Raw genomic sequence first — 24,034 nt, 5'->3', positions numbered from 1 at the left:
ATGGGGATATTATCAAGGGGGATATTATAAAGGGGATATTATCAAGGGGGGTATTATCATGGGGATATAATCACAGGGGATGATATCATGGGGATATTATCACTGGGGATATTATCATGGGAATTATTGTCATGGGGATATTATACGGGGATATACTGGGAAGTTATTACAGCAATATTATCATGGAGGATATTATAACAGCAGATATTATTACGGGGATAGTACCATTGGGGATATTATCATGAGGATATGATCACGGGGATATGCTCACGGGGATATGATCATGGGGATGTGATCACGGGATATGATCACGGGGATATGATCACGGGGATATGATCACGGGGATATGATCACGGGGATATGATCATGGGGATATCATCACAGGGATATCATCACGGGGATATCATCACGGGGATATCATCACGGGGATATCATCACGGGCAACATTATCATGGAGATATTAGCACAGAGGATATTATCACAGGGATATAATCATGGGGATATTATAGCAGGGGACATTATCATTTGGAAAATCATCCTGTGGATATTCACATGGGTATATTATCACAGGGATAGAATCACAGGGATAGTATCATGGGGATAGTATCACGGGGATAGTATCACGGGGATAGTATCACGGGGATAATATCACGGGGATAGTATCACAGGGATAGTATCATGGGGATAGTATCACGGGGGTTATTGTCATGGGGGTTATTGTCATGGGAGTTATTGTCATGGGGATATCGTCACGGGGATATCGTCACGGGGGATATCGTCACGGGGGATATCGTCACGGGAGATATCGTCACGTGGGATATCGTCACGGGAGATATCGTCACGGGGATGTCATCACGGGAATGTCATCACGGGAATGTCATCACGGGGATGTCATCGCGGGGGATGTCATCGCGGGGGATGTCATCACGGGGATGGCATCACGGGGATGGTATCACGGGGATGGTATCACGGGGATGGCATCACGGGGATGGTATCACGGAGATGGTATCACGGGGATAGTATCACAGGGATAGTATCACGGGGATATAATCACGGGGATATAATCACGGGGATATAATCATGGGGAAATAATCACGCAGATATCATCACGTGGATATCATCACGTAGATATCATCACGGGGGTTATCATCATGGGGGTTATCATCACGGGGGTTATCATCACGGGGGATATCATCACGGGGGTTATCATCACGGGGTTTATCATCACGGGGGTTATCATCACGGGGGTTATCATCACGGGGGTTACCATCACGGGGGTTACCATCACGGGGGTTACCATCACGGGGGATATCATCACGGGGGATATCATCACGGGGGATATCATCACGGGGGATATCATGACGGGGGATATCATCACGGGGGATATCATCACAGGCAACATTATCACGGAGATATTATCACAGTGGATATTATCACAGGGATATAATCATGGGGATATTGTAGCAGGGGACATTATCATATGGAAAATCATCCAGGGGATAGTAACATGGGTATATTATCACAAGGATAGAATCAAAGGGATAGTATCATGGGGTTATAACCATGGAGGATATTATCATGGAGGATATTATTATGGAGGATATTATCATGGAGGGTATTGTCATGGAGGGTATTGTCATGGAGGGTACTGTCATGTAGTGTATTAGCATGGAGGGTATTAGCATGGAGGGTATTAGCATGGAGGGTATCGTCACGGGGGGATATCATCACGGGGGATATCATCACGGGGGATATTGGCACGGCTATATCGGCACGGGGATATCGTCACGGGGCACGTCATCACGGGGGATGTCATCACGGGGGATGTCATCACGGGGGATGACATCACGGGGGATGACATCACGGGGGATGACATCACGGGGGATGTCATCACGGGGGATGTCATCACGGAGGATGTCATCACAGGGGATGTCATCACAGGGGAAGTCATCACAGGGGATGTCATCACAGGGGATGTCATCACAGGGGATGTAATCACAGGGGATGTCATCACAAAGGATATTATGCTATTGTTATTACAGCAATATTATCATGGTGGATATTATAACAGCGGATATTATTATGGCGAGAGTACCATTGGGGATATTATCATGGGGATATGATCACAGGGATATGATCACGTGGATATGATCACGGGGATATGATCACGGGTATATGATCACGGGGATATCACCACGGGCAACATTATCATGGAGATATTAGCACAGAGGATATTATCACAGGGATATAATCATGGGGATATTATATCAGGGGACATTATCATTTGGAAAATCATCGGGTGGATATTCACATGGGTATATTATGACAGGGCTAGAATCACGGGGATAGTATCACGGGGATAGTATCACTGGTATAGTATCATGGGGATAGTATCACGGGGGATAGTATCACGGGGGTTATTGTCATGGGAGTTATTGTCATGGGGGATATCGTCATGGGGGGATATCGTCACGGGGGATATCGTCACGGGGGATATCGTCACGGGGGATATCGTCACGGGGATAGTATCACGGGGATAGTATCACGGGGATATCATCACGGGGATGTCATCACGGGGATGTCATCACGGGGATGTCATCACGGGGATGTCATCACGGGGATGTCATCACGGGGGATGTCATCACGGGGATGGTATCACGGGGATGTTATCACGGGTATGGTGTCACGGGGATAGTATCATGGGGATAGTATCACGGGGATAGTATCACGGTGATAGTATCACGGGGATATAATCACGGGGATATAATCACGGGGATATAATCACGGGGATATCATCACGTGGATATCATCACGCGGATATCATCACGGGGGTTATCATCACGGGGGTTACCATCACGGGGGATATCTTCACGGGGGTTATCATCACGGGGGTTATCATCATGGGGGTTATCATCACGGGTGTTATCATCACGGGTGTTATCATCACGGGGGATATCATCACGGGGGATATCATCACGGGGGATATCATCACAGGCAACATTATCACAGAGATATTATCACAGCGGATATTATCACAGGGTTATAATCATGGGGATATTATAGCAGGGGACATTATCATATGGAAAATTATCCTGGGGATAGTAACATGGGTATATTATCACAGGGATAGAATCAAAGGGATAGTATTACGGGGATATAATCATGGAGGATATTATCATGGAGAATATTATCATGGAGGATATTATCATGGAGGGTATTATCATGGAGGGTATTATCATGGAGGTTTATTATCATTGAGGGTATTATCATGGAGGGTATTATCATGGAGGGTATTATCATGGAGGATATTGTCACGGAGGCTATTGTCACGGAGGGTATTGTTATGGAGGGTATTAGCATGGAGGGTATTAGCATGGATGGTATTATCATGGAGGGTATCGTCGTGGGGATAACGTCACGGGGATATCGCCACGGGGATAGTATCACTGGGGATAGTATCACTGGGGATATTATCACTGGGGATATTATCACTGGGGATATTATCACTGGGGGTTATTGTCACGGATATTATCACAGAGATGTTATCACGGGGGATATCATGATGGGGAAATCATCATGGGTATACCATCATTGCGATACCATCACGGGCGATGTTATCACTTGGAATATTATCACGGAGGATATTATCAAGGGGGATATTATAATGGGGATATTATCAAGGGGGATATTATCATGGGGATATAATCACAGGGGATGATACCATGGGGATATTATCACTGTGGATATTATCATGGGGATATGATCACGGGGATATGCTCACGGGGATATCATCATGCGGATATCATCACGGGGATATGATCACGGGGATATGATCACGGGGATATGATCACGGGCATATCACCACGGGCAACATTATCATGGAGATATTAGCACAGAGGATATTATCACAGGGATATAATCATGGGGATATTATAGCAGGGGACATTATCATTTGGAAAATCATCGGGTGGATATTCACATGGGTATATTATGACAGGTCTAGAATCACAGGGATAGTATCACAGGGATAGTATCACTGGTATAGTATCATGGGGATAGTATCACGGGGGATAGTATCACGGGGGATAGTATCACGGGGGTTATTGTCATAGGAGTTATTGTCATGGGGGATATAGTCATGGGGGAATATCGTCACGGGGGATATCGTCACGGGGGATATCGTCACGGGGGATATGGTCACGGGGGATATCGTCACGGGGGATATCGTCACGGGGATAGTATCACGGGGATAGTATCACGGTGATAGTATCATGGGGATATAATCACGTGGATATCATCACGCGGATATCATCACGCGGATATCATCACGGGGGTTATCATCACGGGGGTTATCATCACGGGGGTTACCATCACGGGGGATATCTTCACGGGGGTTATCATCACGGGGGTTATCATCACGGGGGTTATCATCACGGGGGTTATCATCACGGGGGTTATCATCACGGGGGATATCATCACGGGGGATATCATCACGGGGGATATCATCACGGGGGATATCATCACAGGCAACATTATCACAGAGATATTATCACAGCGGATATTATCACAGGGTTATAATCATGGGGATATTATAGCAGGGGACATTATCATATGGAAAATTATCCTGGGGATAGTAACATGGGTATATTATCACAGGGATAGAATCAAAGGGATAGTATTACGGGGATATAATCATGGAGGATATTATCATGGAGAATATTATCATGGAGGATATTATCATGGAGGGTATTATCATGGAGGGTATTATCATGGAGGGTATTATCATGGAGGGTATTATCATGGAGGGTATTATCATGGAGGATATTGTCACGGAGGCTATTGTCACGGAGGGTATTAGCATGGAGGGTATTAGCATGGAGGGTATTAACATGGAGGGTATCGTCGCGGGGATATCGTCACGGGGATATCGTCACGGGGATATCGTCACGGGGATAGTATCACTGGGGATATTATCACTTGGGATATTATCACTGGGGATATTATCACTGGGGGTTATTGTCACGGATATTATCACAGAGATGTTATCACGGGGGATATCATGATGGGGAAATCATCATGGGTATACCATCATTGCGATACCATCACGGGCGATGTTATCACTGGGAATATTATCACGGAGGATATTATCAAGGGGGATATTATAATGGGGATATTATCAAGGGGTATATTATCATGGGGATATAATCACAGGGGATGATATCATGGGGATATTATCACTGTGGATATTATCATGGGGATATGATCACGGGGATATGCTCACGGGGATATCATCACGCGGATATCATCACGGGGATATCATCACGGGGATATCATCACGGGGATATCATCATGGGGATATCACCATGGGCAACATTATCATGGAGATATTAGCACAGAGGATATTATCACAGGGATATAATCATGGGGATATTATAGCAGGGGACATTATCATTTGGAAAATCATCGGGTGGATATTCACATGGGTATATTATGACAGGGCTAGAATCACAGGGATAGTATCACGGGGATAGTATCACTGGTATAGTATCACGGGGATAGTATCACGGGGGATAGTATCACAGGGGTTATTGTCATAGGAGTTATTGTCATGGGGGATATCGTCATGGGGGGATATCGTCACGGGGGATATCGTCACGGGGGATATCGTCACGGGGGATATGGTCACGGGGGATATCGTCACGGGGGATATCGTCACGGGGATAGTATCACGGGGATAGTATCACGGTGATAGTATCACGGGGATAGTATCACGGGGATATAATCACGGGGATATCATCACGCGGATATCATCACGCGGATATCATCACGCGGATATCATCACGCGGATATCATCACAGGGGTTATCATCACGGGGGTTACCATCACGGGGGATATCTTCACGGGGGTTATCATCACGGGGGTTATCATCACGGGGGTTATCATCACGGGGGTTATCATCACGGGGGATATCATCACGGGGGATATCATCACAGGCAACATTATCACAGAGATATTATCACAGCGGATATTATCACAGGGTTATAATCATGGGGATATTATAGCAGGGGACATTATCATATGGAAAATTATCCTGGGGATAGTAACATGGGTATATTATCACAGGGATAGAATCAAAGGGATAGTATTACGGGGATATAATCATGGAGGATATTATCATGGAGAATATTATCATGGAGGATATTATCATGGAGGGTATTATCATGGAGGGTATTATCATGGAGGGTATTATCATGGAGGGTATTATCATGGAGGGTATTATCATGGAGGGTATTATCATGGAGGATATTGTCACGGAGGCTATTGTCATGGAGGGTATTGTTATGGAGGGTATTAGCATGGAGGGTATTAGCATGGAGGGTATTAGCATGGAGGGTAATATCATGGAGGGTATCGTCGCGGGGATATCGTCACGGGGATATCGTCACGGGGATAGTATCACTGGGGATATTATCACTGGGGATATTATCACTTGGGATATTATCACTGGGGATATTATCACTGGGGATATTATCACTGGGGGTTATTGTCACGGATATTATCACAGAGATGTTATCACGGGGGTTATCATGATGGGGAAATCATAATGGGTATACCATCATTGCGATACCATCACGGGCGATGTTATCACTGGGAATATTATCACGGAGGATATTATCAAGGGGGATATTATAATGGGGATATTATCAAGGGGTATATTATCATGGGGATATAATCACAGGGGATGATATCATGGGGATATTATCACTGTGGATATTATCATGGGGATATGATCACGGGGATATGCTCACGGGGATATCATCACGTGGATATCATCACGGGGATATCATCACGGGGACATCATCACGGGAATATCATCACGGGGATATCATCACGGGGATATCATCACGGGCAACATTATCATGGAGATACTAGCATAGAGGATATTATCACAGGGATATATTCATGGGGATATTATAGCAGGGGACATTATCATTTGGAAAATCATCCTGTGGATATTCACATGGGTATATTATCACAGGGCTAGAATCACAGGGCCAGAATCACAGTGATAGTATCACGGGGATAGTATCATGGGGATAGTATCACAGGGATAGTATCATGGGGATAGTATCATGGGGGTTATTGTCATGGGGATATCATCATGGGGATAGTATCACAGGGATAGTATCACGGGGATGTCATCACGGGGATCTCATCACGGGGATGTCATCACGGGGATGTCATCATGGGGATGTCATCACGGGGATGTCATCATGGGGATGTCATCACGGGGATGTCATCACGGGGGATGTCATCACGGGGGATGTCATCACGGGGGATGTCATCACGGGGGATGTCATCACGGGGGAAGTCATCACAGGGGATGTCACCACAGGGGATGTCATCTCAGGGGATGTCATCACAGGGGATGTCATCACAGGGGATATTATTATGGGGATTATTGTCATGGGGATATTATATGAGGATATACTGAGAAGTTATTACAGCAATATTATCATGGAGCATATTTTACAGGAGATATTATTACGGAGATATTACCATTGGGGATATCATTACGGCGATATCATCATGGGGATATCATCATGGGCAACATTATCATGGAGATATTATCACAGGAGATATTATCACAGGGTTATAATCATGGGGATATTATAGCAGGGGACATTATCATTTTGAAAATCATCCTGGGGATATTAACATGGGGATATTATCACAGGGATAGTATCATGGGGATAGTATCACGGGGATATAATCATGCAGATACTATCATGGAGGATGTTATCATGGGGGTTATTATCACGGGGGATATTTTCGCGGGGATATTATCACGGGGATATTATCACGGGGATATTATCACAGGGGATATTATCACAGGGGATATTATCACAGGGGATATTATCACAGGGGATATTATCACAGGGGATATTATCACAGGGGATATTATCACAGGGGATATTATCACGGGGATATTATCACGGGGATATTATCACAGGGGATATTATCACAGGGGATATTATCACAGGGGATATTATCACAGGGGATATTATCACCGGGGATATTATCACAGGGGATATTATCACAGGGGATATTATCACAGGGGATATTATCACGGGGATATTATCACAGGGGATATTATCACAGGGGATATTATCACTGGGGATATTATCACGGGGATTATTGTCATGGGGATATTAACATGTGGGATATCATCACGGGGATATCATCACGGGGATACCATCAGGGGGATACCATCACGGGGATACCATCACGGGCGATGTTATCACAGGGAATATTATCATGGGAATATTATCACGGTATTATTATCAGAGGGATATTATCACAGGGGATATTATCACAGGGGATATTATCGCAGGAGATATTATCACAGGGGATATTATCACGGGGATATTATCACGGGGATATTATCACAGGGGATATTATCGCAGGAGATATTATCACAGGGGATATTATCACAGGGGATATTATCACGGGGATATTATCACGGGGATATTATCACAGGGGATATTATCGCAGGAGATATTATCACAGGGGATATTATCACGGGGATATTATCACGGGGATATTATCACGGGGATATTATCACAGGAGATATTATCACAGGGGATATTATCACAGGGGATATTATCGCAGGGGATATTATCACAGGGGATATTATCGCAGGAGATATTATCACAGGGGATATTATCACAGGGGATATTATCGCAGGAGATATTATCGCAGGAGATATTATCACAGGGGATATTATCACAGGGGATATTATCACGGGGATATTATCACGGGGATATTATCACGGGGATATTATCATGGGGATATTATCACGGGGATATTATCACGGGGATATTATCACAGGGGATATTATCACGGGGATATTATCACAGGGGATATTATCACAGGGGATATTATCACAGGGGATATTATCACAGGGGATATTATCACAGGGGATATTAACACAGGGGATATTATCACAGGAGATATAATCACAGGGGATATTATCACAGGGGATATTATCACAGGGGATATTATCACAGGAGATATTATCACAGGGGATATTATCACAGGGGATATTATCACAGGAGATATTATCGCAGGAGATATTATCACAGGGATATAATCACAGGGATATAATCACAGGGATATAATCACAGGGATATAATCACAGGGATATAATCACAGGGGATGATATCATGGGGATAGTATCACTGGGGATATTATCATGGGGGTTATTGTCACGGGGATGTTATACGGGGATATACTGGGAAGTCATTACAGCAATATTATCATGGAGGATATTATAACAGCAGATATTATTATGGGGATAGTACCATTCGGGATATCATCACGGGGATATCATCACGGGGATAGTATCACGGGGATAGTATCACGGGGATAGTATCACGGGGATAGTATCATGGGGATATAATTACAGGGATATTATCATGGGGGATATTATCATGGGGGTTATTTTCACGGGGATATTCATCATGGGGGATGTCATCACGGGGGATGTCATCACGGGGATGTTGTCATGTGGATATTATCACTGGGATATTATCGCAGGGATTATCATCACGGGGATATCATCACGGGGATATCACCATGGGGATATCATCACGGGGATACCATCACGGGCGATGTTATCACAGGGAATATTATCACGGGGATATTATCATGGGGGGTGTTATCACAGGGATATTATTACGGGAATATTATTATGGAGATATTATCACGGGGGATATTATCACGGGGATATTATCACAGGTGATATTATTAGGGGAATATTGTCATGGGGATATTGTCACGGGGGATATTATCATGGGGGATGTTATCACGGGGGATGTTATCACGGGGATGGTATCACGGGGATGGTATCACGGGGATGGTATCACGGGGATGGTATCACGGAGGTATTATCACGGGGATAGTATCACGGGGATAGTATCACGGGGATATAATCATGCAGATACTATCATGGAGGATGTTATCATGGGGGTTATTTTCGCGGGGATATTATCACGGGGATATTATCACGGGGATATTATCACGGGGATATTATCACGGGGATATTATCACAGGGGATATTATCACAGGGGATATTATCACAGGGGATATTATCACGGGGATATTATCACGGGGATATTATCACAGGGGATATTATCACAGGGGATATTATCACAGGGGATATTATCACAGGGGATATTATCACGGGGATATTATCACAGGGGATATTATCACAGGGGATATTATCACGGGGATATTATCACGGGGATATTATCACAGGGGATATTATCACAGAAGTTATAATTACGGGGATATTATCACAGAGGATAGTATCACGGAGGATGATATCATGGGGATATTATCACTGGGGATATTATCACGGGGATTATTGTCATGGGGATATTAACATGTGGGATATCATCACGGGGATATCATCACGGGGATATCATCAGGGGGATACCATCACGGGGATACCATCACGGGCGATGTTATCACAGGGAATATTATCATGGGAATATTATCACGGTATTATTATCAGAGGGATATTATCACAGGGGATATTATCACAGGGGATATTATCGCAGGAGATATTATCACAGGGGTTATTATCACGGGGATATTATCACGGGGATATTATCACAGGGGATATTATCGCAGGAGATATTATCACAGGGGATATTATCACAGGGGATATTATCACGGGGATATTATCACAGGAGATATTATCACAGGGGATATTATCACAGGGGATATTATCACAGGGGATATTATCACAGGGGATATTATCACAGGAGATATAATCACAGGGGATATTATCACAGGGGATATTATCACAGGGGATATTATCACAGGAGATATTATCACAGGGGATATTATCACAGGGGATATTATCACAGGAGATATTATCGCAGGAGATATTATCACAGGGATATAATCACAGGGATATAATCACAGGGATATAATCACAGGGATATAATCACAGGGATATAATCACAGGGGATGATATCATGGGGATAGTATCACTGGGGATATTATCATGGGGGTTATTGTCACGGGGATGTTATACGGGGATATACTGGGAAGTCATTACAGCAATATTATCATGGAGGATATTATAACAGCAGATATTATTATGGGGATAGTACCATTCGGGATATCATCACGGGGATATCATCACGGGGATAGTATCACGGGGATAGTATCACGGGGATAGTATCACGGGGATAGTATCACGAGGATAGTATCATGGGGATATAATTACAGGGATATTATCATGGGGGATATTATCATGGGGGTTATTTTCACGGGGATATTCATCATGGGGGATGTCATCACGGGGGATGTCATCACGGGGATGTTGTCATGTGGATATTATCACTGGGATATTATCGCAGGGATTATCATCACGGGGATATCATCACGGGGATATCACCATGGGGATATCATCACGGGGATACCATCACGGGCGATGTTATCACAGGGAATATTATCACGGGGATATTATCATGGGGGGTGTTATCACAGGGATATTATTACGGGAATATTATTATGGAGATATTATCACGGGGGATATTATCACGGGGATATTATCACAGGTGATATTATTAGGGGAATATTGTCATGGGGATATTGTCACGGGGGATATTATCATGGGGGATGTTATCACGGGGGATGTTATCACGGGGATGGTATCACGGGGATGGTATCACGGGGATGGTATCACGGGGATGGTATCACGGGGATGGTATCACGGAGGTATTATCACGGGGATAGTATCACGGGGATAGTATCACGGGGATATAATCATGCAGATACTATCATGGAGGATGTTATCATGGGGGTTATTATCACGGGGGATATTTTCGCGGGGATATTATCACGGGGATATTATCACGGGGATATTATCACGGGGATATTATCACGGGGATATTATCACAGGGGATATTATCACAGGGGATATTATCACAGGGGATATTATCACGGGGATATTATCACAGGGGATATTATCACAGGGGATATTATCACGGGGATATTATCACGGGGATATTATCACAGGGGATATTATCACAGGGGATATTATCACAGGGGATATTATCACAGGGGATATTATCACGGGGATATTATCACAGGGGATATTATCACAGGGGATATTATCACGGGGATATTATCACGGGGATATTATCACAGGGGATATTATCACAGAAGTTATAATTACGGGGATATTATCACAGAGGATAGTATCACGGAGGATGATATCATGGGGATATTATCACTGGGGATATTATCACGGGGATTATTGTCATGGGGATATTAACATGTGGGATATCATCACGGGGATATCATCACGGGGATACCATCAGGGGGATACCATCACGGGGATACCATCACGGGCGATGTTATCACAGGGAATATTATCATGGGAATATTATCACGGTATTATTATCAGAGGGATATTATCACAGGGGATATTATCACAGGGGATATTATCGCAGGAGATATTATCACAGGGGATATTATCAAGGGGATATTATCACGGGGATATTATCACAGGGGATATTATCGCAGGAGATATTATCACAGGGGATATTATCACAGGGGATATTATCACGGGGATATTATCACGGGAGATATTATCACAGGGGATATTATCACAGGGGATATTATCACAGGGGATATTATCACAGGGGATATTATCACAGGGGATATTATCACAGGGGATATTATCACAGGAGATATAATCACAGGGGATATTATCACAGGGGATATTATCACAGGGGATATTATCACAGGGGATATTATCACAGGAGATATTATCGCAGGAGATATTATCACAGGGATATAATCACAGGGATATAATCACAGGGATATAATCACAGGGATATAATCACAGGGATATAATCACAGGGGATGATATCATGGGGATAGTATCACTGGGGATATTATCATGGGGGTTATTGTCACGGGGATGTTATACGGGGATATACTGGGAAGTCATTACAGCAATATTATCATGGAGGATATTATAACAGCAGATATTATTATGGGGATAGTACCATTCGGGATATCATCACGGGGATATCATCACGGGGATAGTATCACGGGGATAGTATCATGGGGATAGTATCACGGGGATAGTATCATGGGGATATAATTACAGGGATATTATCATGGGGGATATTATCATGGGGGTTATTTTCACGGGGATATTCATCATGGGGGATGTCATCACGGGGGATGTCATCACGGGGATGTTGTCATGTGGATATTATCACTGGGATATTATCGCAGGGATTATCATCACGGGGATATCATCACGGTGATATCACCATGGGGATATCATCACGGGGATACCATCACGGGCGATGTTATCACAGGGAATATTATCACAGGGATATTATCATGGGGGGTGTTATCACAGGGATATTATTACGGGAATATTATTATGGAGATATTATCACGGGGGATATTATCACGGGGATATTATCACAGGTGATATTATTAGGGGAATATTGTCATGGGGATATTGTCACGGGGGATATTATCATGGGGGATGTTATCACGGGGGATGTTATCACGGGGATGGTATCACAGGGATGGTATCACGGGGATGGTATCACGGGGATGGTATCACGGGGATGGTATCACGGGGATAGTATCACGGGGATAGTATCACGGGGATAGTATCACGGGGATAGTATCACGGGGATAGTATCACGGGGATATAATCACGGGGATATAATCACGGGGATATAATCATGGGGATATCATCACGGGGATATCATCACGGGGGTTATCATCACGGGGGTTATCATCACGGGGGATATCATCACGGGGGATATCATCACGGGGGTTATCATCACGGGGGTTATCATAACGGGGGTTATCATCACAGGGGTTATCATCACGAGGGATATCATCACGGGGGATATCATCACGGGGGATATCATCACAGGCAACATTATCATGGAGATATTATCACAGGGGATATTATCACAGGGTTATAATCATGGGGATATTATAGCAGGGGACATTATCATATGGAAAATCATCCTGGGGATATTAACATGGGTATATTATCACAGGGATAGAATCAAAGGGATAGTATCAAGGGGATATAATCATGGAGGGTATTGTCATGGAGGGTATTGTCATGGTGGGTATTAGCATGGAGGGTATTAGCATGGAGGGTATTAGCATGGAGGGTATCATCATGGGGATATCGTCATGGGGATATTGTCATGGGGATAGTATCACTGGGGATATTATCACTGGGGATATTATCACTGGGGATATTATCACTGGGGATATGATCACGGGGACATGCTCACGGGGATATGATCACGGGGATATGGTCACGGGGATATGATCACGGGGATATGATCACGGGGATATGATCACGGGGATATCATCACGGGGATTTCATCACGGGGATATCATCACGGGGATATCATCACGGGGATATCATCACGGGGATATCATCACAGGCAACATTATCATGGAGATATTAGCACAGAGGATATTATCACAGGGATATAATCATGAGGATATTATAGCAGGGGTCATTATCATTTGGAAAATCATCCTGTGGATATTCACATGGGTATATTATCACAGGGCTAGAATCACAGTGATAGTATCACGGGGATAGTATCACGGGGATAGTATCACGGGGATAGTATCACGGGGATAGTATCACGGGGATAGTGTCATGGGGATAGTATCATGGGGGTTATTGTCATGGGGGTTATTGTCATGGGGATATCATCACGGGGCATATCGTCACTGGGGATATCGTCATGGGGGATATTGTCACGGGGGATATCGTCACGGGGATATCGTCATGGGGATAGTATCACGGGGATAGTATCACGGGGATGTCATCACGGGGGATGTTATCACGGGGGATGTTATCACGGGGGATGTTATCACGGGGATATTATCACGGGGATGTTATCATGGGGGTATTATCATGGGTATATTATCATTGGAGATATTATCAGAGGGGATATTATCAATGCCAGCTGCTGAACACTCTAGAGATTAAATTATGATAGTATCTAAATGGTGTCATCCGATGCTTGAACCCTGAAGGTCAATGCTTTGATCTGACAATTGACCGAACAAGTCACCACAAAGAGTTATGTTTGAAACCCTCATCAGTTCCCCCATTGCAAATGGTTTATTCAGATTGGGCACTGAGCAGGTTAACATCAATGACTGCATCTTCTACTCCACACAGAGTGCTCAGTGCCTGCCCTGTGAAGAAATGCAGTCAGCCAGAGTGTAACAATGACAGGGAATTTAAATACAATCAGCTCATTAGAGAGAAAGAGTGACCTGCCTATATTCCTGTAGGAGATATGATACCTACATGAGCTGGGGTTTGGTCTGTGTGAGAGATGAGAATGTGAAATACATAATTTTTCCCACGCTAATTTTTTTTTCAAAGCCGCAAAAAACAACCCACCAGCTGCCAGTCTGTGAGCTCTAATGCAGTGCTTTTCAGCTCATTAAAAGCTGACCCAAGTGCTGACCTCCCATAGGTTAACGGTGGGACTATGCGTGGGTACACTGAATCAGCAAGCAGGCCGACTGCCATTCAGCCCACAGACTGTCTGCTAAAACATTCAACTCTGCATTTTTTACCTGCGCACTCGACTGTTTCAGTGCATACCCTCAAAACACCTAAAACTCTGCTGCCTGTGTCCTTATTCTCATCAAATCCCGTACGGTTCCCCTGTCACCCCTGTGCTCACTGACTTACACTGGCTCCCAGTCAAGCAACATCTTAATTTTAAAATTCTCATCCATGTTTTCAAATCCCTCTCCATCTCTGTCATTTCCTCGAGCCCCACAACCCTCCGGGATATCTGTGCTCCTCTAATCCCGGCCTCTTCTACATTCCCAAAATTTATAACTTTTATAATTGTCAGCCGCACCTTCAGCTGCCTGGGCCCTAAGCTCTGGAATTCCCTCCCTAAACCTCCCTGATCTCTCTACCTCACTTTCCTCCTTTAAGACACTCCTTGTACTTATCCCTTTGATCGAGCTTTTGGTCACCTGCCTTAATAACTTTGAACAACCTGGAACGTTAACTCTGGCCAGGGTTTTACAGTCGGTGTGCGGGGGCGGGCCCGACACGCCAGGAGCTGAAATGACACGTGATGACACTGGGCGTGCGTCCTGACATCATCGCGATGTTTCGTTAGGCGGGTGCGCCTTGGAGTCAGCCGCGCACCCACTGATAATTGAAAGGCTTATTAAAGCCATTAACTAGGTAACTAAATTCGAGTTTACGCTGGCCGTCCAACCTTACGGTTGGTGGGCAGGTGAAAAAACCAAGCGGCCTTTACAATTTTTAGGAAACCTCATCCACGAGCGGGATAAGCTTTAACAACTGAAATAAAAAGTTTTTCTGAAAAATAAAAACATATCCCATCTCACGTGACACAGTCACATGAGGGGACATGTTTCATTACATTTATTTACTTTTTTCAAAAGCGCTTCAATTCCCCTGAGGCAGCTCCATGCCTCAGGGAGTTTGAAGCTCTCTTTAGCACGTGCTGGTCAAGCAGCGCTGGTCCTGACTCTCCCTCCTACCCCCCACCCGCACAGGTAGCGCTGCGCTACCACTTGCCTTCCACACTGGACGGGCCTTTATTGGCCTTCCTGTGTAAAATGGCGGTGCGGAGCCGATTGCAGGCGACTGCCCCCACCCACTCCCGCCGAGCTCACCCGACGCGGTAAAAATCCAGTCCTCTGTTTCTCTCTCCACAGATGCTGTCTGACTCTGAGCATTTCCGGCACTTTCAGTTTTTATTTCAAGTTTCTAATATCTGCAGTATTTGGATCTTGTGTTAATAGCTCCTCATGTTGATCAGAGTCTGATTTCACTTCACGGGGCAGAATTTTACGCCCTTTTGCGCGCAGGCCCGATCGGGCATAAAATTGCTCAGGATGATGTCAGGCGAGCGTCCCAACGTCATCGTGCACTCGCGTGCTATTTTGCTCGGCGGGCATGCGCAAAAGTCAGAGGTATGCCCGCCAACAATTAAGAGGGCCATTAAGCCCAAACAGTGCACTTTGTCTCTGATTTTTCGTGGCCTGTCCAACCCTACCGTTGGCGGATGGCCAATCAGCTAGGCGGCCATTACAATTTTCAAGGGGGAGAATTTTCTCCCCGTCGGTGGGGTTGGATGGGAACGGGTGCGGGTGGGCACGCAGCCGATCGCCGCCCACGATTGGCTGCGTGCCGCCATTTTACGTGGGTGGGTCAATTAAGGCCCACCCAGCGTGAGGCATCCCCAGAATGTCTGAGCGCTCCCTGTGCAGACGGGGGGAGGAGGGAGAGTCAGAACCTGCGCTCTTTCGTGCTTGCACGCAAAAGAGCGCAGAAATCCCCCTGAGGCACGGAGCTGCCTCGGGGAGATTAGTTTGATATTTGAAAATATAAATAAAGGGGGAGAAAATTTTTTTAAGACATGTCCCCTCACGTGACAGTGTCAATGAACTTTTTTGAAAATGTTTATTAAAAAACCTTCATGAAACCTCATCCCGCCCGTGGATGAGGTTTGATGAGAAATGCGAAGGCCGCCTGGGCTCTTCGCCTGCCCGACAACTTTAAGGTTGGACAGGCAGCCCTGACAATCACTTCAGTTAGATTATTAATGGCCTGAACAGGTCTTTGACAGTCCAGTGGGCACGCAGCCAACTCCGGTGCCCACCTGCCGGACCGAGGGTCTGAATGATGCGCGGTGAGGTTGAGACGCACGCCTGGCATCATCGCATGTCGTTTCACATGTTAGCAAGTGGGGCCCACCCCTGCTCGCTGACCCGAAGATTCTGCCCATGAAACCTCATGCAAGCGCGAGATGAAATCTCCATTAGGAAATAAAATAAACAAAAATATTTGGGGGCAGCATTCTTCTGAGCTCTGCTTTTGGGTGATTGATTGTGATGCATGGACGTTTTATTTTGCAGCTTTTTACGTCCTTTTTTTCATCATTTGCAGGTCTGCAGCTCCCTGAGGCAGCTGTCTGGATTCAGGGAGCTCTCTCACAGCGCTCACCCACACCCGCCCTCATCCTGCCCCCCACCCTGGCAGCGCTGAGCATTTCAGCACACGGCTCACACTGGCTGGCCGTTAATTGGCCGGGGGCCGATCACGGTCAGGGGCCTGTTTCTGAGCCAATCGCATGTGCCCAACGAGGGGAAGATTCAGGCCATAATGTACGTGAAGCCCCTTGGGACATTTTGTCACCTTTCGGGGCTATGTAAATGCAGATTGTTTTTCTAGTTACCCAGGATTTCCTGGACTCCACACAGTTTAAAAACAATCTCCAGGACTTCAAGTGAACATTAAACCCCAGGGGAAAAATCATAGAGGAGTGTTTTAACCTTACTTTCAACATGTATATTTATTAACATTCTGCTAGCACATTTTAATTTGGTTTGTAAATTACAGAACTTGCCTGAACAGTGCTGCCTCCATTTCTGTTTGAACACAGTTACTCTGCATGTCCCAAGAACCAGATTGGAATAGCACACTCTCAGTCTGTTTCTTTAAACCCTCTCCTGCCCCCCCTACTCTTGCTCTCAGACTCTCTTCCTCTGCCCCTCTCACACTCTCCCCATCACAGTCCATCTCATTTGCTGTAGTAGGATTTGAACCCAGGTGCCCTAGATCTGGGTCTCTGGATTGCTAGTTCCAGTGACAATACCGCTCTGCCACCACCTCCCCATACCAGACTGAAGCTTCTGGTGACCAATACGATTCCTTCTGATTGGCCGGTATTGCCCTCTTCACCTTCCTTGTCACGTGCTGCCTCAAAAACCCTGTTTTTCATTTGTGAGCAATTCAACACATAATGATACTTACAGTCACAGCTGAAGCACCTGTTGACCGCCCCTCTGTGAATTCTGGGGTTCATCCTCCTTCCATAATTACCCAGCCCCCGTCGCCTGTTATTGCTCCCAAAAGAGTCTCTGTCCTCATACTCTTTGTTGCCATTTTTGGGCCCTATATTTGAACATGCCCGAAATACTGCAACACATTGTATCCTCCATCTTTGCTGTCACTGCTGAAGAGGCCGCTTGCACTATTAAACTGGCCGGAAATGAATGCTTTCCCAGAAACTTTTATAAGGCTTCGAACATTTGATCCAAAAACGTTTCTCTCTCTTTGAATCTAACTCCGGTTAAAACCAAGAGTCTATTCAGGTTAGATATCCTAGCACAGTCCAATAATTCAAAGGCAAGGACTGATTTAGGAATTTCCAAGTGGAATCGCTGGAATCTTGTATATAGTCGGTTAAACTCCATGATGTATTTTTCTCTGGAAGAATCATCCATTTTTCTAAATGTATCGAAGTCTGACTAAGCCTCATAGGCATTCAGAAAGTCACCTGTCATATAAATGTTATCCATGCAACTCATGAGAATGTCCAAACCTTCTCCATTGTCCCATTCCTGAGCGTCTAGTTGAAGGAACACTTTGCAGCTTATCTTGTTCCCGGCAGGGCGTGAAAGTGCCAGAGCCATCTCTTGCTTTTCTTTTCAGTAGAGGCGTAAACCATACATCGACCATATTTTTCCATTGATCATAAGGTTCTGTTTCACAGAACAGTGCTGGAAACTCAATCCCTACCACCTTATACCTGGTTTCAGCAATCTTCCTTCAAAGAGTCTCCAATTAGTCTTCTCTCAAAAAAGAATTAACTCCAATTCTAACCTACTGTCTGGAAGTAAATCTTAGTCTCCAATCTTCACTTTCAGGCAACCATTCTCATCTAACAAATGTCAGAGAAAACCCAAGCCAGGCTGTGAAGAAGATATTGAGACTTGGATGCTTTGCTCATCATGGAGCTAACTTCCCCACTCTGACAGCAGCCACCTGACTCTTCTATACACATCTGAGGATAATTAACCAATCAGCACTTGTTCACCTTCCAACCATAAACGAGGTGTCAGCTGTGGCTCAGTTCATAGCACCCTCGCTTTTTAATCAGAAGGTTGTCGGTTCATGTCCCACTCCTGGAAACCAAGAACTGTGATTGTACTCGAAAGAATTGCAATCTGTGACTGTTGATAACTCGAAAGAGTTTCCAACCATAAACTACTGGCTAATTACCATCCCTCAAACAGAACTGATTAGATACTAACAGCTCGGATTGATCTTCAGAGAACAGAGAAGGTTAAGGGGAGATTTAACGTAAAGTGTTCAGAACCGTGAAGTTTTTTGATGGAGTAAATAAAGGGAAACTGTTTCCAGGAGGGTCGGTAACCAGAGCGACACAGATTGAAGAGAATTGGTAGAAGAGTGGGAGGTGAAGAAACATTTATTTACGCAGCGATCTGTTGTGACCTGGAACAGGCTGCCTGAAATGGCGGTGGAAGTAGATTCAAAAGGAACTTTCTATAGGGTGTTGGATAAGTACTGGAACATGAAAACTTACAGGGCCCTGTGGAAAGAGCAGGGCCTGGCTATAATTGGAAGCTCCACTAGCGAGCCGGTACAGGCAGGATGGGCTGAATGGCTCCCTGAGCTGTGTGATTACTTAATTCTATGAGTTGCCTTCTGGAGGGTGGCAAATAAAGCAATGACGCACATCCAAAGAGGTAACAGAGGAAGATCACAATGTGAGGAGACATGGGAACTTTACCTGGGAACTGCGGGAAGGCAATTGAACTTTCTCCCACTCTGTGAAGGACTGACCGGGGTCCAGGAATTTCCACAAACCCCTTGCTCTACAGGCTGCAAACTTAAGAGCTTTTATACCCTACCATAGCACCAGGATGCTGCCACTCCACTAGAGAGTCACCCTGATTCCCAACCCCCACCACCCCACAGAGACCTTCAACATTCATTCCCTACACCACTGACACACAGTAGCAGCAGTGTGTACCATCTACAAGATGCACTGCAGGAATTCACCAAGGCTCCTTAGACAGCACCTTCCAAACCCACAACTGCTACCATCTAGAAGGACAAGGGCAGCAGAAAGATGGGACACCACCGCCTGCAAGTTCCCCTCCAAGTCACTCACCATCCTGACTTGGAAATATACCACTTATGCTCCCACACTGAATTCTAGCACAAAAACAAAGCACAGACGTGGATTCTGTGCTGGCCGCCATCCCAAAACAGGACTAATTGATTCTACTGGGAGATTTTAATGCTAACATTGGACCTAACTAAGGGCATCAAGAAGGAGTGGGGAGGCATCAGAGGAGACGTCAATGGCCTCCTCCTCCTCACCAAGTGCACTGAACATGGACTCATTGACAGAAGCACAGGCAGTCATCACAAGATGGCAAGGAACCATCCTCCATTCAAGTTTTGGCACTGATTATGTCATTGTCCATGCCTGGGATAAGTACAACCCCCAAGCGATGCGGGGTGCAAACGACCGGAACGGTAACTCTGGTTCTCCTTCCACAGATGCTGTCTGACCTGCTGAGTACTTCCAGCATTTTCTGTTCTTATTGGAATGAGTCATTTAATAGAGACTAGATGCAAGTGTCTGCTGTAAATATTCCAGGAGAGGTTGGGTTTGCTGTGAGCCTGGGTGAAGGTGTGCTCAGCAAAGCAGTCAGCCTGGCACAGCAGCTCTCCCTTTGAGTCACAAAGTCATTATTTCAAAGCCCACTCCAGAGATATGAGCACATAATCCAGGTTGACATTCTCAACACAGTCTATTAACATGCCAAATTCATTCTTCAGATGTGAGCTCACAAGGCCAGCATTTATTACCCATTGAACATCAAAAGGCCATTGAACATCAAGGTTGCTGCACTGTTGAGGGGTCGGTGTTGAGGGAGTGCTACACTGTCGGAGGGTCAGTACTGAGGGAGTGCTGCACTGTCAGAGGGTCAGTACTGAGGGAGTGCTGCTCTGTTGGAGGGTCAGTACTGAGGGAGTGCTGCACTGTCGGAGGGTCAGTACTGAGGGAGTACTGCACTGTCAGAGGGTCAGTACTGAGGGAGTGCTGCACTGTCAGAGGGTCAGTACTGATGGAGTGCTGCACTGTCAGAGGGTCAGTACTGAGGGAGCGCTGCACCGTCGGAGGGTCAGTACTGAGGGAGTACTGCACTGTCAGAGGGACAGTACAGAGGGAGCGCTGCACTGTCGGAGGGTCAGTACTGAGGGAGTGCTGCACTGTCAGAGGGTCAGTACTGAGGGAGTGCTGCACTGTCAGAGGGTCAGTACTGAGGGAGTGCTGCACTGTCAGAGGGTCAGTACTGAGGGAGTGCTGCTCTGTTGGAGGGTCAGTACTGAGGGAGTGCTGCACTGTCAGAGGGTCAGTACTGAGGGAGTGCTGCTCTGTTGGAGGGTCAGTACTGAGGGAGTGCTGCAGTGTTGGAGTCACATGCCCCCATTAGTAGTACTGAAGGCTCACTTGTGTCTCTATGCACAAAATAGTGGAAATGACACATGTTCCCCTCCCCCGCACTCTGCCCCGCCTCACGCTATGCATTGAAATGTGGGTCCGCTTACCCGGGGCACTGTTGTTCGCAAATGTCTCATCACATTGCACTGCCCATGGAATTCCTGCGCTCGACATGGAAAAGAACTGCCCCTTTCGTAAGCAATGGAGAGAGTCTGGGGATTGGATGGGAGGGATTGTGGCTGAGGGCATGTATCCCAGAATCAGCCAGGACCTTTGAGAGGAATGGGGGACATTTATTTGCTACTGTGGGTTACAGTTTCCCTTCAACTAGGACAGTGTTTGTTAGTGATATCTCTGACTCATGACGGTATGCTGATAGAGTGAGATGACTAGGCTGCTTATGTGGTTCACACAACATTGAGCAGTGGGCAGAACGGATTGCATTCTCCACTCAATTCTGTTGAGCGCAATGAGGTTTCACGCTAGCTTAGAGAGTCTTTTCTACCAGACGGGACCAGCTGATTCAATAATGAGGAGGTGGTCCTGGATTAATGCAAGACACAGAGAGAATCCCTTTTTAATTAAAGTTGTGGGAGTTTTACAATCAGACACCCACACTGTACAGTTACTGATCTCTGTGGGATTCCAAGGATGGTGAAATTTGTTGAAAAGCTTACAATGCCAGGAAGACCAATACAGATACGAACCAGGGCAGCTGAATGGTTTATAGGTGCAGTCTCCTCTGTGTTAACCCAGAAACTCCCTGTTTCAGCACACTGTCAAAAAACAGTCCAAAATATACATTACAGTGTTAAACAAGGCCATCGAGCAGATTGCAACAAGCATCAGGTCCATTGATCAATTCTCTGGTGTTCTGCAACGGGACTGGAGCACAGGTATTAGAATGATAGAATAATTCAGCACAAAAGGAGGCCATTCAGCCCATCGTGCATGTGTTGACTGACCTACAGCTGACTGACTACAGTTGACTGAGCTGCAACTGACTGACCTGCAGTGGACTGACATACAGCTGACTGACCAACAGGCGACGGCCGTGCATCTGACTGACCTGCAGCAAACTGACATACAGCTGACTGACCTAGGTGGAGTAAACTACAGCTGACTGACATACAGATGACTAACATACAGTTGACTGAGCTGCAACTGACTGACCTGCAGTGGACTGACATACAGCTGGCTGCCCTAGGCAGACTGACCTATAGCAGACTGACCTACTTTTGACTGACTTGCAGCTGATTGACTTGCAGCTGACTGACATACAGCTGACTGACATACAGCTGTCTGAGCTGCAGCTGACTGACATACAGCTGACTGACATACAGCTGTCTGAGCTGCAGCGGACTGGCCTGCAGCTTCCTGACTTTCAGCTTACTGACCTACAGCTGACTGACCTAGGCAGAGTAACCTACAGATGACTGAAATACAGATGGTTGACCTGTAGCTGCCTGACTTGCTGCTGCCTGACCAACAGCTGACTGACTGACAGCTGACTGACCTACAGCTGACAGACATAGATCCGACTGACCTACAACAGACTGACCTACAGCTGACAGACATAGATCCGACTGACCTACAACAGACTG

The sequence above is a fragment of the Cetorhinus maximus genome, chromosome 17 (genome assembly GCF_964194155.1).
Source record: "Cetorhinus maximus chromosome 17, sCetMax3.hap1.1, whole genome shotgun sequence".
Lineage (NCBI taxonomy): Eukaryota > Metazoa > Chordata > Chondrichthyes > Lamniformes > Cetorhinidae > Cetorhinus > Cetorhinus maximus.
This window is presented reverse-complemented; position numbering follows the sequence as displayed.